The 17,876-nt window shown below is 48.8% G+C and overlaps 1 protein-coding gene across 4 annotated transcripts in view; it reads left to right on the forward strand.

Moving 5' to 3' along the window:
* The window catches only part of LOC144826085 (para-nitrobenzyl esterase-like), a 370,560-nt gene extending 363,385 nt beyond the window's left edge, over nt 1-7,175 (forward strand). For all 4 annotated transcript variants that reach the window (XM_078684441.1, XM_078684442.1, XM_078684439.1 and 1 more), the window contains exon 10: nt 7,051-7,175. The gene's annotated coding sequence lies outside the window, so the exon portion shown is untranslated. The remainder of the gene's footprint in view (nt 1-7,050) is intronic.
* The last annotated feature ends 10,701 nt before the right edge of the window (nt 7,176-17,876 follow it).

A 17,876-nucleotide genomic window follows, 5' to 3' on the forward strand; every position in this document is an offset into this window, starting at 1 on the left:
GAGTTCCAGGTTTTAGCCGCCAGGTAGGAGAAGGATCTTCCTCCCATGGTGGTTTTGTTGATGCGAGGTATAGTGGCAAGGGCTTTGTTGGAGGAGCGGAGCTGGCGGGGGGCGGTGTAGAAGGACAGTCGTGTGTTGAGGCATTCGGGTCCAAGTTCGTAAAGTGCTTTGTGTGCGTGAGTTAGGAGGCGGAATGTTATCCTCTTATTGACGGGGAGCCAGTGGAGGGATTTCAGGTGACCAGAGATGTGGTCGTTACGCGGGATGTCTAGAATGAGTCTGGCTGATGCGTTCTGGATGCGTTGGAGTTTTTTTTGAAGTTTTGCGGTGGTACCGGCGTATAGGGTGTTTCCGTAATCCAGGCGGCTAGTAACCAGTGCGTGAGTGACCGTTTTTCTAGTTTTGGTGGGGATCCAGCGAAATGTTTTTTTGAGCATACGAAGAATGTTGAAGCACGATGATGAAACGGCGTTGACTTGTCTGGTCAACGAGAGTGAGGAGTCCAGGATGACGCTTCCTGCTTCTATAGTTCCTTCAAATGCTTCCCCTTCAGGAATGCTTAGCACATCAGTGGAATCAGTCTCAAGGTCAGTTATCAGATCTTGTATTGGTGGACGGCCGCACTCATCACTCTTTGCAGTGGTGGAATCCACAAAACCAATCCAAAGGCCACCCCTTCATCGAACTTCTTCAACAGACAGGGCTAACAGCAGACACATCGCTCACTGGTTTGGGAGCTCATCTCCGAACTCGCACAAATCAATGCCTGTGGAGTCAAAAGCAACTTCACATAAATCATCTAGAGTTTCTAACAATATTATTAGCGCTCAAAGCCTTTCAAATTCACCTAGTACGCAAAGCTGTCCTAATATGCACAGACAGCATGTCAGCAATGCATTACATACAGAAACTGGGAGGGACACACTCTCTCCAACTGTCACAATTAGCACAGACCATCTGGAGGTGGGCCATACATCACAAAATGCAGATCCTCGCAGAACACCTTCCAGGAGTAGACAACCAAATTGCAGATTTGCTCAGCAGACAGAGAAAACAGATCCACGAGTGAGAACTCCACCCTCGAGTTCTGCTCACGTTCTTACAGATGTGGGTCTTCCCAGACATAGAAATGTTTGCCACACACCAAAACGCAAAATGCCCAAGCTTCGTATCCAGGTATCCACACCCATTGTCCAAAGGCAATGCACTATGGATGAATTGGTCACGGATATTTGCCTACGATTTTCCGTCTCTCCCACTCATTCCACTAGTCGTTCGGAAGCTCAAACAGGCGTCCTGGCACTAATCCTAGTTGCTCTCACATGGGCCCGTCAACCGTGGCTTACCACCCTGTTGGAGCTCTCAGTAGTCCATCACCAAAAACTACATCTTACACCCAATCTCCTCACGCAGAACCGTGGAGAGATAAGACATCCAGATTCCGGTCCACCCTTTGAGCCATTGCACAAATATGAGCTGCAATTTCTCACTTGGAAAGTTGCTTTCCTCATAACTATTACATCACTGAGGAGAGTGGGTGAGCTGTAGGCACTAAACATACAAGAACCATTTTTACAAGTACACAAAACAAAGTGGTTCTTCGGAATAATCCTAAATTTTTACCCAACATGATTTCTGCCTTCCATATCAACCAATCTGTTGCGTTGCCTGTGTTCTTCCCTCAACCAGATTCTGTGGCAGAACGTGCTCTACATACCTTAGAGGTTAAAAGAGCATTACTCTACTACATAGAAAGAACAAAACCAAAAAAAAAAAAAAACAACGAAACAAATCTTTGAGGCTTTTGTTCCAGCTCATAAAGGCAATCCCATCTCAAAATCAGGTATTGCACAGTGGATAGTCAAATGCATTCAGACATGCTATGCAAAAGCGAAATTAACATTAACAATTACCCCTAGAGCGCACTCCACTCACAAACTAGGGGCTTCGATGGCATTCTTACAAAACATCACCATAAATGACATCTGCAAAGCTGCAGCATGGTCTACACCACACACATTCACAAAACGTTATTGTGTAGATGTGTTAGCAAAACAACAAGCTAGTGTGGGCCAAGCATTACTTAGAACACTCTTTCAAACCACTGCAACAGCTACATGTAGCCACCGCTTTGGAAGATTACTGCTGTACAGTGTATAAAAAGCATGTGATCTACAGCTCACATGCCTTGAACAGAAAATGCTACTTACCCAGTATGCATCTGTTGTTGGCATGTAGATCTGTAGATTCACATGCGGTCACCTGCCGGCCTGGGTACCTACACATGTGGCACTGATATCTTACGTAGATAAATACACTACTAATCTTACTAACTCCATTACCACCCTCTGCGGGAAAACAATCTAATAATGGAGTCGATGCCCAAGCGCCCTATTACCGAAAGGAGGAGTCACCTAACATGTGACTGGAAAAGACTTCTTCGAAGAAAATCAAAGTGCAAACATCCGGAACCAACACTAGATGGCGAGCTATGCAAAGCATGGGAATCTACAGCTCTACATGCCAAGAACAGATGCATACTGGGCAAGTAGCATTTTCCTTTTGCCTTTGTCACACTTTCGGATCCTTAACTGCATGCGCTTCTTTATCTTCCGACAGCTGTTTCAATCCACTCACCTACAGCTGTGAGACAGTTCTTTAGCTGGGAGCCATTGCCTCGTCAGGAGAGAGGGGTATCACCAGCTGCGAGTCATTAGCGTAGGACACCAGGGTGACAGCGAAGGATTACACAATGGCAGACGCATACTTTGAACAATGTGGGGCTCACAGGGTACCCCCGAGGAACCCCACTCTCCAAAGGAAGATCAGAGGAAAAGGGCTATTGATCACTTAAAGACTGATCTTGAATCAACGAGACAAACTACTGCAAACCCTGACCTGTTGCTCCGCCATCTTGCAGTCTGAACAAGCCGAATTCTGTGGGAGACCTGAGGTCAAGCAGAATTACAGCCGCTGGGTCACCTTGGTCCAAAGTCCTTCGTAGTTCTTCAGAGACTATGAGTAAGGAAGACTCACTGCTATGGCATGGTCGAAACTCTGACTGAGAGCAATGGAGAAGATTGTGCGGCTCTAAATATTCCAAGTAGTCTGGATGGTATTCTACCATTACTACGCAGATTTTAGTTCGCAGATGCCTTTACTTAGCATGCATTTACTACGCATGTTCCATTACTTAGCATGAACTTACTATGCATAATGGAGTTACTGTGCACGGGAGTATTTTTAGGGGTCAGGATGGGTTAGTATTTTGGGGTATAGGGTATATTTTTAGTGTACAGGGTGCATTTAAGGTTTTGGGGTGCTGGGGTATTTTTGGGGTTCAGGGGGTGTTTAGGTTTTGGGGTGCTGGGGTAATTTTAGGGGTCAGGGTTGGTTAGGGTTTTGGGGTGTAGGAGGTAATTTTAGGGTTCAGGGTGCATTTAGGTTTTGGGGTACTGGGGTATTTTTAGGGGTCAGGGTGGGATAGGGTTTTGGGTTCAGGGTGCGTTTAAGGTTTTGGGGTGCTGGGGTATTTTTGGGGTTCAGGGGGCGTTTAGGTTTTGGGGTGCTGGGGTAATTTTAGGGGTCAGGGTTGGTTAGGGTTTTGGGGTGTAGGAGGTAATTTTAGGGTTCAGGGTGCATTTAGGTTTTGGGGTACTGGGGTATTTTTAGGGGTCAGGGTGGGATAAGGTTTTGGGTTCAGGGTACGTTTAAGGTTTTGGGGTGCTGGGTATTTTTGGGGTTCAGGGTACGTTTAGGTTTTGGGGTGCTGGGATATTTTTAGGGGTCAGGGTGAGATAGGGTTGTAACGGTATGCGTAATTAACTGCGAAGTAAAAGCATTTTTAACGCATTTGTATATATTTGGAAGTAAAAGCATGCACACTAAAATCATGCGTAGTAATGGTATTTGCGAAGTAAATACTTCAAAGTAAATACCTGCGGATTAATGGTATGCTAAGTATCAGCATATATTCGTCTGGATACCTTGGTTAAAGGTTCTCCCAGGATAGTGGTGAAGCAACCGAGCCTGAGGATCAAGGGTTTTATTTATTTTAGAGGTCAGAGGGAGTGGACTGCCTGTCAGGAAAGTGCATGCACCTCCTCTCTGTATCGACGGGGAAGAGAAAGATGCAGTTCATGGGACCATAGAAAGGACATTTCTGATAGGATCGGCAAATGGGAAGCCATCTACGGAAGAAGCTTGGCATGGTCCCCCCCTACACAAAGATCACAGGTGAGTTTTCCAAATTATTTTAGTAAGGACAGGGACACACGGATATCCTTCGCACCGGCCCGTATTGAAAGATACAGTCCAGCATAAGTACGACACTGAGCAGTGTTCACTCTGCTGTCCTGTAGAACCAGGAAAAGCCCACCCCAAGGAGGAGTTAGGGCGTGGCGGTGCGGGAATCACCCGAGTCTACTCTTACCCTCCTTATTTAATAAAGTGGACCCGGAAACCTTCGTCTGTAGAGAGAACCACCTTTATTACAATAGCCCGGGCTATGGAACAGAGTCCCAAGCTAGTCAGACAAAACCCAGGAGGCTGCTGCTTTACTCCGCAGCGAACAAGCCTTATTTACATTTCTACTCCACTCTTTTAGCATTCAGTACATTGTTCATTCAGGGCGGTGTTTGCAGTGGATGACCTGATCAAGGCGGTGTTTGCAGTTGATGACCTGATCAAGGCGGTGTTTGTAGTTGATGACCTGATCAAGGCTCGGCATTCAGACCATTGTCCAATCAGCTTGATCAAGGCTCGGCATTCAGACTATTCTCCAGATAACCTGATCACGGTGTCAAGAATGTTTACAAAGCAGGGAGCAGAAGATGAAAAACAAGCTTGTTTACACAGGGCGTAGGTGTTTCATGGCTTTCTGTTGATGAATTGGCTAACTGCAAAGAACAGGGGGGCTTGGGTATGTGATAGTTTTGAGCGTCAGCAGAAATGGAGGCTGTAGGCAGGGTTTTGTCACGAGATGGTAAGGAATGGAGGAATGTAAGGAAATGAATAGGACCTTGTGAAACTCATTTTCTTCAGTCCGTTGGCTCAGGTGGAGATGCATCTTTAGGCGTCCCTGCCGAAGACACCACCATGATGACCATCTAGATAGTAATCAGCCTCGCCCCATCCTGGGGCTACTGGTGGGACTTGAACTTATTAATGGCTGATTGTCCACATTACACCATCAGCACGAGAATATGGTCAAAATTATAGGACCAAAAAGCAAAAGAGAGCAACCCCTCAGACCAAGGGGACAAGGGTAATAAACCGAAAACAAGGATCCCCTGGCTGCTACTAGAGCCAACCTTTCAGTCTTTGAAACATCTGCATGAGCCAAATGTAAAAAGCAGCACTGCGCAACATATATACAGATGATATTACATTTGGATTACTTCTTTTCATCCATATATTAATTGGATGGATGGATATGGAAACAGAAGATCTGTGGGGCAAGTCCTGATCATAATTAATCACGCATAGCCCATGGACAGCTGCCCCTATGCATGTATAAGGTATTTCGCCAGTGCAAATCTATCCAAAGGCAGCGAAGTGCTGAACAGGGTTAAAGCATGAGGTCAACGAGTGATAGGAGCGGACGCGGGTTGTAGATAAAGTGTTGTGGTGTATCCCTCAGAGCAGCATGAGGATGGGGGGACAAGTGCTGCATCTTCCTAGCAGGATGGTACTTGCCTCCTTCACCTCACCACAGCGACCATCACTCACCTACAGAGCACACAGAACAGTGTCATCCAACCTGGAGCACCAGGCCCAATGGAAGAAACATGAGAAGGCCCGGTGGGGCGGCTGCCCACGGGCAGACAAAATAGAAGCGAAGAGAACCTCTCGGTTACAGATGCTCCCGGGATGATGGGTGGAACCACCCAGACTGAGGACCCAGGGTTTTCTTAATTTTGGAGGGCAGTGAGGTGCCTGTGAGGGAAGTGCACACGCCTCTTGTTTGTAAGGGCTGGAATGTGGAAGGTGATGAGAAGCCAATGGTCAGGCCACCAAAGCTAAAGGGTTCCAGGAAGGGGATGGATGATTGGCGTCTATGGAATGACGAAAGCTTCTTCTGAGCATCCTTTAATGATGAGGCAAGCAGACTCTTGCACTGGAGTCTGACCAGTTTTCCCAGTATTGCTTTAAGCAGGTGGATGCATCAGTTTGTCCTGCGTGTGCGAGTACTGTCCTCTGATGATGTAAGTAGGTGTTGCACCTGTGTGTGGAAGTATTGTCCCCTGTTGATGATGGAAGCAAGTGGAGATCCTGCTGTATATGACAACCATCCCATGGTGATGATGATAGCCAGTGGGTCTACAAATGCTGAATCCACGTACCCTGTTGATGATGTACGCTGGTGCTGCAGTTGTGTGTAATCCACATACCCGGATGATGATTTAAACTGGTGCTGCAGTTGTGTGTAATCCACATACCCAGATGATGATTTAAACTGGTGCTGCAGTTGTGTTTAATCCACATACCCAGATGATGATTTAAACTGGTGCTGCAGTTGTGTGTAATTCACATACCCGGATGATGATTTAAACTGGTGCTGCAGTTGTGTGTAATCCACATACCCAGATGATGATTTAAACTGGTGCTGCAGTTGTGTGTAATCCACATACCCAGATGATGATTTAAACTGGTGCTGCAGTTGTGTGTAACCCACATACCCGGATGATGATTTAAACTGGTGCTGTAGTTGTGTGTCTGATCTATGTACCCTGTTGATGATGAGTGCTAGTGCTGCAGTTGTGTGTAATTTACATACCCGGATGATGATTTAAACTGGTGCTGAAGTTGTGTGTAATCCACATACCTGGATGATGATTTAAACTGGTGCTGCAGTTATGTGTAATCCACATACCTGGATGATGATTTAAACTGGTGCTGCAGTTGTGTGTCTGATCTATGTACCCTGTTGATGATGAGTGCTGGTGCTGCAGTTGTGTGTAATCCACATATCCGGATGATGATTTAAGCAGATGCTGCAGCTGTTTGGTAATAACACATTCCTAAGTGCTTCTTATGTTCTTCTTGCAGGCACTGCAACAAGTCATCAACAAGACCTGGGACACCATTTTCACCGTTGAAGAATTTGGGATTGAGTTGGGAGCAGAGTTTAAAGACTCAAGAGTGGGCTAGAGGACTGAGGCATTCCCTCTCAGGGCTGTAGGGGAAGGGGTGGGGTCAATGAGCTAGGGAAGGGGTGGGGACTAAGGGAGGGATGGGGCTGGGGAGACCAAGCTGTGATGGAGTGATGAGGGAGGCTGGGGTAAGTATAGAATAGGGGATTAAGGTAGGGAGTAGTTTGAGGGACGACGGGATTGCACCATGGATTGAGGTGCAGCGCGGGCAGGGTATGGGGTTCGACAGTGAGAAGGGTCCCGGATGCTTCAGGATGGAGGGCGATGGATCAGGGATTAAGGAGGGGACACAGATGAAAACAAACATGTGTTGGAAACTGGGCCTGGACCCGGAGAGCTTGAGGTTGGAAGCGGCAGAGGTACTGAGGTGGACTTCGTTTGAAGCAGTGATTTTGGAGGCAGCACTCGATTGGCTCAGGGACTGGGCGGAGTCTGAAGGAGGCGGGGAGTGAAGTAGAGACAAAGGAGAGTGGATGAGGCAAGTATAGAGAGGCAGTGAAAGGGCATTTGAGGGGCTGGAGGAATGAGGTTGAAATTGAGGTAAATTCAGACGCGGGTGAGAGATGAGGATTAATGTACTGTAGGGTTTATATGGAGGGTATGTACTGTGAGCTTTTGTGCCGGGGCATCAAAAATATCACCCTGAGACCTTCTTTACCTGTGCATCGGAGATATCACACGGAGGATCCACTCTGTACTTTGGAAATCACCCCATCGCTCTCACTGCTTCTGTGCCTGTGCACTTTGGACATCACCCCGTGGGTTCTCGCGGCTTCTGTACCTGTGCACCTTGGACTCCTGCTGCAATTGTACCTGTGCACCCGGGATATCCACCCAAGGACTGCTTCTGTACTTGTGCACCTTCGACTCTTGCTGCTTCTGTACCTGTGCACTTTGGATATCACCCCCGTGGGTTCTCGCGGCTTCTCGACCTGTGCACCTTGGACTCCTCCTGCAACTGTACCTGTGCACCTTGGACTCCTGCTGCAACTGTACCTGTGCACCTTGGACTCCTGCTGCAACTGTACCTGTGCACCTTGGACTCCTGCTGCAACTGTACCTGTGCACCTTGGACTCCTGCTGCAACTGTACCTGTGCACCTTGGACTCCTGCTGCAACTGTACCTGTGCACCTTGGATATCCACCCAAGGACTGCTTCTGTACCTGTGCACATGAGATGTCACCCCATGGACTCTGCTGCTTTTGTGCTTGGCATCCTCTTATGGATACTTATGGCCCCAGACCTTCCTCCACTTCTTTACACACCCCCTTGCCTTGTAAGTCGTCTCCTCCGCCCTTTGGCACCAATCCAAGTCTCACCTCCATTGGTCCCATCATGGAGCCTCCCGCGCCCCCACCCCAGGGCAATATTCCTTTTTGCCACCCGGGGGTGTCCACTTTTAAGATCGTCCCAGTGTGTAAAGTACCATAGCTAGGGTGTCCCATTTCAGATAGTGCATATGAAGCACCTTAGCTAAGGTGTCCAGTTGTTTAGGTCGTCCCAGCGTGTAAAGCCCTGTAGCTAGGTTGTCCAGTTTTCAGATAGTCCCTGCATGTAAGGCACCATAGCTAGGGTGTCCAGTTTTTCAGCTAGCCCCAGCATATAAAGTACCATTGCTAGAGAGTCCAGTTTTCTGAACATCCTAGCGTGTAAAGCTCTTTAGCTAGGTTGTCCACTTTTCAGCTAGCTCCAGCGTGTAAAGCACCATAGCTAAGGTGTCCAGTTTTCAGTTAGCGCCAGCGTGTAAAGCATCATAGCTATGGTGTCCAGTTTTTTAGCTAGCCCCAGCCTGTAAAGTACCATTGCTAGTGTCCCGTTTTAAGAACATCCTAGCGTGTAAAGTACCACAGCTAGGGTGGCCAGTTTTCACCTAGCCCCAGCGAGTAAAGCACCACAGCTAGGGTAGCCAGTTTTCATATTGTCCTAGAGTGTAAAGCAATATAGCTAAGTTGTCCAGTTTTCAGCTAGCCCCAGCATGTAAAGTACCATAGCTAGAGTGTCCAGTTTTTTAGGTCATCCCAGTGTGTAAAGTACCACAGCTAGGGTGTCCAGTTTCCAGCTAGCCCAGTATGTAAAGCACTGTTATTGGGTGTCCAGTTTTCAGGTTGTCCCAGAATGTAGAGGATCGTAGATAGTATGGCCTGTTTTCAGATAGCCCCAGCATGTAAAGCACCATAGCTATGGTGTCCAGTTTTCAGTTAACATAGGGTGTAAAGCACCGTAGCTAGGGTGTCCAGTTTTTTAGGTTTTGTAAGTAAAAGTCGCTTGGCACACTCAGTGGCTCCCTTCGTGGCTCCCTTCCTGCTGGGTGCTTTGAGAGGAGCAGCGGGCATTTTCTTGAGTGGTGCAGCAACCTTCTACCTCCTTGGCCTGCAGCCTCTCTTGCACTCCCCTTACTGCTGTATGTGCTGCCTCCAGCTGCTATGAATCCAGTTTGCTCAAAGCCAAATTCAATAGTGGTGCACCCCCCACTTGCATTGCTGACAATCCGTTTGTTTGCTTCCCAGTACAATGATAGTGCCTCTCACTCGTAGCTGTATAGTTCTAGCCGCACTGCCCCTTTAATTTATTAATTACCTTTCACTGCGCCTTTAAATCTGCCACTCTGTGCTGATCGTCCGTTTTGTCCCTTTAAGTTTTTTGGTGCCTGTGCCTTTAAATCTGGAGCACCAGACTCCTTGTGCTCGCCCGCCACGTCCCTTTAATTGTTGGACCCTGAACCTTTAATTCCAGTGATCTGATGGTCCTCGTGCACTTGCCTAAAGTCCAGATTTCACCGCTGGCTCGGGTCCTCTAAGGAGGTGCAGGGAGCCCACTCTTCTGCCCGCATTGATTCTGGTTGAACGGGGGTTCATCGCTGGCTCGGGTCCTCTAAGGAGGTGCAGGTGAGCCCACTCTTCTGCCCGCATTGATTCTGGTTGAGCGGGGGTTCATCACTGGCTCGGGTCCTCTAAGGAGGTGCAGGTGATCCCACTCTTCTGCCCGCATTGATTCTGGTCGAGCGGGGGTTCATCGCTGGCTCGGGTCCTCTAAGGAGGTGCAGGGAGCCCACTCTTCTGCCCGCATTGATTCTGGCTGAGCGGGGGCTCACCGCTGGCTCAGGTCCTCTAAGGAGGTGCAGTTGAGCCCACTCTTCTGCCCACATTGATTCGGGTCGAGCAGGGATTCATCGCTGACCCGGGTGCTCTAAGGAGGTGCCGGTGAGCCCACTCTTCTGTCCGCAATGATTCTGGTCAAGCGGGGGTTCATCGCTGGCTCGGGTCCTCTAAGGAGGTGCAGGGAGCCCACTCTTCTGCCTGCATTGATTCTGGTCGAGCCTAGGTTCATCGTTGGCCCGAGTCCTCTAAGGAGGTGCGGGGAGCCCACTCTTCTGCCCGCATTGATTCTGGTCGAGCGGGGGTTCATCGCTGGCTCGGGTCATCTAAGGAGGTGCAGGGAGCCCACTCTTCTGCCCGCATTGGTTCTGGTCGAGCGGGGGTTCATCGCTGGCTCGGGTCCTCTAAGGAGGTGCAGGGAGCCCACTCTTCTGCCCGCATTGATTCTGGTCGAGCAGGGGTTCATCGCTGGCTCGGGTCCTCTAAGGAGGTGCATGGAGCCCACTCTTCTGCCCGCATTGATTCTGGTTGAACGGGGGTTCACCGCTGGCTCGGATCTTCTAAGGAGGTGCCGGTGAGCCCACTCTTCTGCCCGCATTGATTCTGGTTGAACGGGGTTCATCGCTGGCTCGGATCTTCTAAGGAGGTGCCGGTGAGCCCACTCTTCTGCCCGCATTGATTCTGGTTGAACGGGGTTCATCGCTGGCTCGGATCTTCTAAGGAGATGCTGGTGAGCCCACTCTTCTGCCTGCATTGATTCTGGTCGAGCGGGGGTTCATCGCTGGCTCGGGTCCTCTAAAGAGCTGCAGGGAGCCCACTCTCCTGCCCGCATTGATTCTGGTCGAGCGGGGGTTCATCGCCGGCTCGGGTCCTCTAAGGAGGTGCAGGGAGCCCACTCTTCTGCCCGCATTGATTCTGGTCGAGCAGGGCTCCAACGCTGGCTCGGGTCCTCTAAGGAGGTGCAGGGGGCCCACTCTTCTGCCCGCATTGATTCTGGTCGAGCGGGGGTACATCGCTGGCTCGGGTCCTCTAAGGAGGTGCAGGGAGTCCACTCTTCTGCCCGCATTGATTCTGGTTGAACAGGGGTTCATCTCTGGCCTGGGTGCTCTAAGGAGGTGCCTGTGAGCCCACTCTTCTGCCCGCATTGATTCTTGTTGAACGGGGGTTCATCGCTGGCCCGGGTCCTCTAAGGAGGTGCCGGTGAGCCCACTCTTCTGCCCGCATTGATTCTGGTTGAACGGGGATTCACCGCTAGCTCGGTTCTTCTAAGGAGGTGCCGGTGAGCCCACTCTTCTACCCGCATTGATTCTGGTTGAACGGGGGTTCATTGCTGGCTCGGATCTTCTAAGGAGGTGCCGGTGAGCCCACTCTTCTGCCCGCATTGATTCTGGTCGAGCAGGGGTTCATCGCTGGCTCGGGTCCTCTAAGGAGTTGCAGGGAGCCCACTCTTCTGCCCGCATTGATTCTGGTCGAGCGGGGGTTCATCGCTGGCTCGGGTCCTCTAAGGAGGTGCAGGGAGCCCACTCTTCTGCCCGCATTGATTGTGGTTGAGCGAATTAGGCCAGCTGCTGCTGCTGGCCTAATCCTGCCGCTCGCAGCTCCAGCGTTCGCCACCCGACGCTTGCATCAATGCCATCAGAAGCAGCGGGCAGTCTCGCTTGCCCCTGCTGCTGATTTTCTTTTACCCGGTAATTGCTGCTAGCGGGTGCTGCGTCCTTGTAGGTCTTCCAAGATACTGCAGCTACTGTGCAGGTTCATGGATGGCACAGGCTCCTCCCCCTTGGCAGTGCTCTGCCGACGACACAGTTCAGTTCACCTTCTCAGCGACACGATGCCGGACGCTTCTTTGGTCGACCTTTGGCCACATCTGTGGCCATGCTCCCTCCTTCATGATTGAACGATTTGAATGTGTATGGTTTGCGCACTGCTATGACCTCTTGTTTTGGCGTGCGTTTTCACGCCCTTTTGCTGCCACGCCCCTCGGGGAACGCCCACATGGGTGGGGCATTAGCCACCGTCCCTCTAGGATTGGTTACACCTCTCGGTCCGGGCAGGACGAGTAAGTGGCCTCTTGCTCAGCATTTGGCTCCGCCTCCTCATATCCTACATATCTTTAAATCTAGAGCTTCCATTCAACCGTCATCAAACCTTCTACCTGTAGGGATTGTTTCAGACAATGTAATCAGCCATGGATCCCAAAATTTCCAGTCAATGCAACAACTCAGGGACTTCTGCAAAGGAAGAGGCGAGACGCAGGGAGAGTGTTGGCTCCAAAATTCATGAGTAGACTGCAGCCACTAGCAAAGGGACATATAGAGTTTCACCACCCGTTGAGAGAGGACCTTTTGTTGGCACATTTTGCAGGACATTCCGTAAAGCTCCCTCCCGCAGGTGTGGTAAGTCCTCAGTCTATAGAGAATTAAGCAGAGTCTCCCTAAAAAGATCCCCTTCTGGTTTCAATCCCTGCACCAGAGCTGGGGTCTATGCAATGTTTACGTCACAACCCGGGAGAAATAATTCCAATTTTTATCAATTTGTGACGAATGAACAAGTCTTTGGCCGCGAGGATCTCTGTTTTAGTTACTTCTGTTTATAGTGTGTTCACATTATGAATTGATTGTGTTTTCACAATCTTGTTGATTTCCTTTCATCATTCAAGTCTATACAGAACCAACATGCGAGTTCCTTTGTTTTCTACTTTTTTCTCAGTGGTGTGCAGTTGCTGCTGCAATGTTGTAGTTTACAGCCAGGATACTTCTCTTCCTTTTCATGTTTTTGTGGGGTGGGTGAGGATTTATGTGTTTGATATGATTCTTTCCAGGAGCTTTGTTGTTAATGTTTTTACATTTTTGCAATTAATCATGGGGTCTTTGCTTTGCCTTTGTGGTGTTGTTTGGTGCATGGAGTGTCAGATGGAATCTGACAGTGATCTGCCTAGTCAGCAGTTACATGGGAAGTCGCGTCGCTCTTGCACCACAGAAGTGGTGCGAAAGTGACGCAAGTCCTAAATGAGATTCATGAAGCCGCACAACGCCAATTTGCGCGGCCCTGAGCGACTTCATAAATCTGGACTAAAGCAACGCTCGCAAATGGCTGTGATACTTTTCTCTGTGCCAGGAGGCGTTCCATGGGAACAGGCGTTGCATTGGTGTTCCCACGCAACTCCCATGGTTTCTGACGCATTTCCAGAGTTACCAGAACTGGGAATGCACCAAAAAGATGTTCCTCCAAAGGTGAGGCATAGCAAGGAGAAATATCTTTATTTCTACTCATTAATTCCCCTTCCTATGTGTGCTGCATTCTGCACATGGAAAGAGGAAAAAGCCTCTGAGGATTGTTTTTGTGCAGGAAGGCGCCCCTTCGTGCACAAAAACAAACCTGTGCAAGGGCGCCTGCAACGGCGCTAGGCTTCTAAAAGGGCGCCAGCGCAGGGAAAAAGGCAGCAATGCGCTGTATTGCCTTAAATATGGTGCATTCCTGGCCTTTCCCTGTCACGCAGCGCAACGCAGCGCAACGCAGCGCAACGCAGCGCAGTGACTTGCTGCGCTGCGTGACAAGTTCGTAAATCGGCCTCTTTGTCCTTAATTATTGTTTGGAATGTCAATATTGATTAACACTGATTGTATTTTTAAATCTGAAACATAATGAGTGTTCCTCAGCTTTTAAAATTTTATGAATAAATCAAGACTTTTTTACTGTTGTTGATTCAAAAGTTCTTCCTAGGCCAACCCGTGTTTCACGACTAACCCTCCTCTTCATCAGGACCAAAGACACATACTTAGTAAATGCTGTTAAAATGCACAGCATCAATGGGAAAGGTGCACGTAAGGAGAATTAGATCATAGAGTAAAGAATCACAGGCAAATGTAACAGAAACAAGAAGAAAAACAACCAAATGTTAAGGTAATTAATATGCTATGATTGAATGAAAATACAAAAACCAGAACTGAACAGAGAAGATATCATGAATACACGAAACACCGCAACAAAATAAGTGGCAAACAGAAAACGTGGTTAAAAGAACAGAAAGAGTATAGAAAAGAAGACATTATTTATCCATATATATAATAAATGTGGGGGAAGATCTACAAGAAAGTGCTGTAGCGCGGCACCGCAAGCCCTTCGGCTGCGCCACGCTGCGGCACTTTCAAAGCACAGGGATGCAACATATTTACAAGAATATGTGGCATTCCTGTGCTCTCCCCTGCACTGGAGCACAAACTGCAGCCATTCGCTGGCGCAAGCACGCTTGCACCATGGTGCAAGGATGCCTGCATCGTGGGTAGATTTTTTTTTGGCAGGAAGGTGCCCCCTCCTGCACGAAAAACAATCACTACAGGCGTTTTCCTCTTTCAATGTGTGCTGTAGAATTCAACACACATTGTGCCTCGCTACGCCACCTCTAGGGTGGAGTAGTATTCAGACACATCTCTAGATTCACGATTGCTCATAAATCTGGAGATGTGTCTTGTTCCATGGGTGATGTGTGGGAACACCCACTGCAACACCATGGAACGCCCCTTCAAGGCAAAGTGATGCGTGTGAAGGGGCAGTATTGACAAGGAGAGGAAAAGTCACGCAGGGTGGACATATAGAGGAGCCCCTTGCACCACCAGTACGTCACAAAAAGTGACGTACTGGTGGCGCAAGGGGCTGTACTGGTTGCAGTTGGGGCCTATAAATCTGCACCACAGTGTCTAAGCGACACATATAGGATCCGGCAGCACTGCCTGCTTTGCCACGAAAACCGAATAAACGTGAGAATAAGTGATAACAAGTACAACATGCCTTTGAATGGGGATCGGCCAAAGACACTCACAAGCAACGGAGTTAATGCGACTGGAACTTTGGGAACCGCGCACCAAGCGTGTAGGAAGTTTGATAAAGTACAATAGAGCTCAACATCAATTGATAGCAAGATCGAACCAAACATGGGAATCTTGAAACGTTTACACGGTAACAAAAGATACAGGGGCCTATTTATGAGTCCTTGCAACAGTTTTGCGCCGCCGTTGATTCACTGTTTGTGCTGCTGCGGCAGCGTAAACATGCGCCACCTTGCGACATATTTACAAGGTGACGCGTCTAGGCAGATGTGTCACCTTGTAAAGCCCTGCGCTACATTCTACCTGCATCAGGTATAATGTAAGCAGTGTGGGCGTTCCATCGCAACAAAGCCCCATAGAAGTGTTGCAGTGAAATCTATGACATTTTACTGCAACGCTTCTATACCGCCACTGTGTCAAACCCTTACGCCTGCCTCATGGCAGGCAAATAGATGACGCAGGCTATTACACATGGGGCTCGCCCCATGTGAAAGGAACACTGCTGGAGTTGCGTCGCGCTTCCGACACAACTCCAGCAATGTGCCACTTTTGCGCTGACAGATGTATCAGTGATACTGAAGTATCTGCCATTCCTTGCGACAGGATGCCTCATACTGTATAACGGACGCATCATTGGTGTCGCAATGAGGGCGCACTGAGAAGTGTTGCATCGCTGCTTTCACGCAGTGATGCACCACTTCTCGTAAACGAGGCACACAGTATTTTTGGTAATAATCCTGAGTCTGTGGAAAGGACGGCAGCATTAAAAGCAGTTCATATTGTAACCAATGAACACTACAGAGGTGGATAAACGTCAGTGATGGTTTTAGCCCCAAAGTGCGATACTTGCAAAGTAAGCAGATAGATTTCATATTCTAGCGATCATGGGATGTATTTAGAATTTGCAAATTCTGAAAACAGTAAAACGATAAACCATATGTAAAGACTATGGGCCTTATTCATGAGGCCGTGCGTCACTTTTACCCCGCCGGTGCGTCACTTCTCATAAATGAGGCCCTGTGTATTTGAGAGACCAATTAAACTCAGTCAAAATTCACTACCTCATAAAGTAAAGAACCCAATGGCACCCCCATTGTGCTAAAATATTAGCAGAAGCGTGATTGGATGAAGAATGGTCAGAGACTCCTTACAAACGCCCTATCGCTAAATGTGTGAATATCAATAACCCACACTCAATCTGGAGAGTCTTTAAAAAACGTAAAGGGCTCTCTCGACACAATTATCCCATTCAAAGGGACTGCAGATTCCAAATCATTAACGCGCTGTGTGATCCATCCGCTTGGCTCGAGAAATGAATTCTGTCTCTAAAGTCAATTAAAACACTTTAGAAACCAAAAGGCAGCTGCCACTGCACTCTTATCACTTGAAGTGCAAAGCTATCCTTATTGAAATAGCAGGGGGGTCTCGTCCCTTATTAAGATTAAACTACTTCACGGTGTCGATACGTATTGCAAAGTGTATTAATGCGCAAGGTAAAAAGCATGTCCGGAAACCTATTAGCAAGCATTACAAGGGCAGCAAAGCAAAGAGTTACTCTGGATTTAGACCGATACGGGCCCACAGGTCTCTTTTTTCTACAACATCCTCAAAAAAGGGCCTGCCCACCGAAATACAAAGCAGATTGGACAGCGTAGTAGGGTTAGACACCAAACCCTGGCTGAGTATACAGACCCACATGTTACACTATTACAAAAAGAGACAAGAAAAGGACAGGGAAAAGCAGGTGCAAGCCTGCAGAAATCACCAAATTGGTCCAACACAAATTGAAAAAGACCGCCCTTGAGGGGGCAGCATTGGCCCTAGCCTAGAAATGGCACTAGCCTTGAAGGGGGGCTCCGCCGCAAAACCCCAGAGGGTTTAAACCTGGTTCTAACGGCAGAGGTCAGGCAGGTTGGCAGCAGCCGAACCTCAGAGGTTGTTATTATTGCCATCGAATGGCCACATTGTTGACCGATGCTGCCTAAAAGCTTATCACGAGCCGAGATCGATGAATTTGGGTCAGGCTCCACAGAATTCCCATCCTCAAAATCAAGCCCAAGGTAACCTGAATGCAACATATGTTCAACCGCAGGGAGAGCGGACAGCCACTGCCCCACCGCAGCAGCGATAAGGTGGTTGGTCAAACAGCGGCAACAGACAGGGTACCCAGCCCAACAAGGACCTCAGTAGGGAGGGGCAACTGTCTAGGGAGGCAATGCCTTTCACACAATCGCAAAACCCTCCTGGGCATTAGATTCAAACCTCCAATGCACACCATATACTTCACGCACACTTCACCACACATTTAAAAAACTAAAGACTACTAAGACAACATTAGCATTAGGAATTCCAAGCCTTTACTTGCGTTCTGGAAACACAGGGCTGCCGTACGTTGCGTCAATCTTGAATCCACACTAGACTCTGCCATTCAGGTGCCCGCAGGAGCCTAGAACCCACTTTGCTGCTGATCCCCCAGTGTGGGGTCGGTTGGCCACACCCTGGGGTGGGCAGTCTGACGAGGGTGCAGGGTGGCTCCCCATCCAGTGCATGAAAGCAGGAACCCAGGCCCCTCACCCAAGTCTTATTTGGACGGGTTCCTATGACCAGACCAAAAAGACCCAATTTTTGGGGCCTCTTGACCGGGACCCAAATTCCTTCATGGCATGTGATCCTAAGGCAACATACCAGTGTCGGGAGCCAGGTCTCACGCACACTTTGGATGAAGACCCCATGATGTCTGGAGCAGGCACAAAACTCCGACCATTCACAATCCATCACCTGGTGCAGAGTCAGTAGTGAG

This window comes from Lissotriton helveticus, chromosome 3_2, assembly GCF_964261635.1.
Source record: "Lissotriton helveticus chromosome 3_2, aLisHel1.1, whole genome shotgun sequence".
Classification (NCBI taxonomy): Eukaryota; Metazoa; Chordata; class Amphibia; order Caudata; family Salamandridae; genus Lissotriton; species Lissotriton helveticus.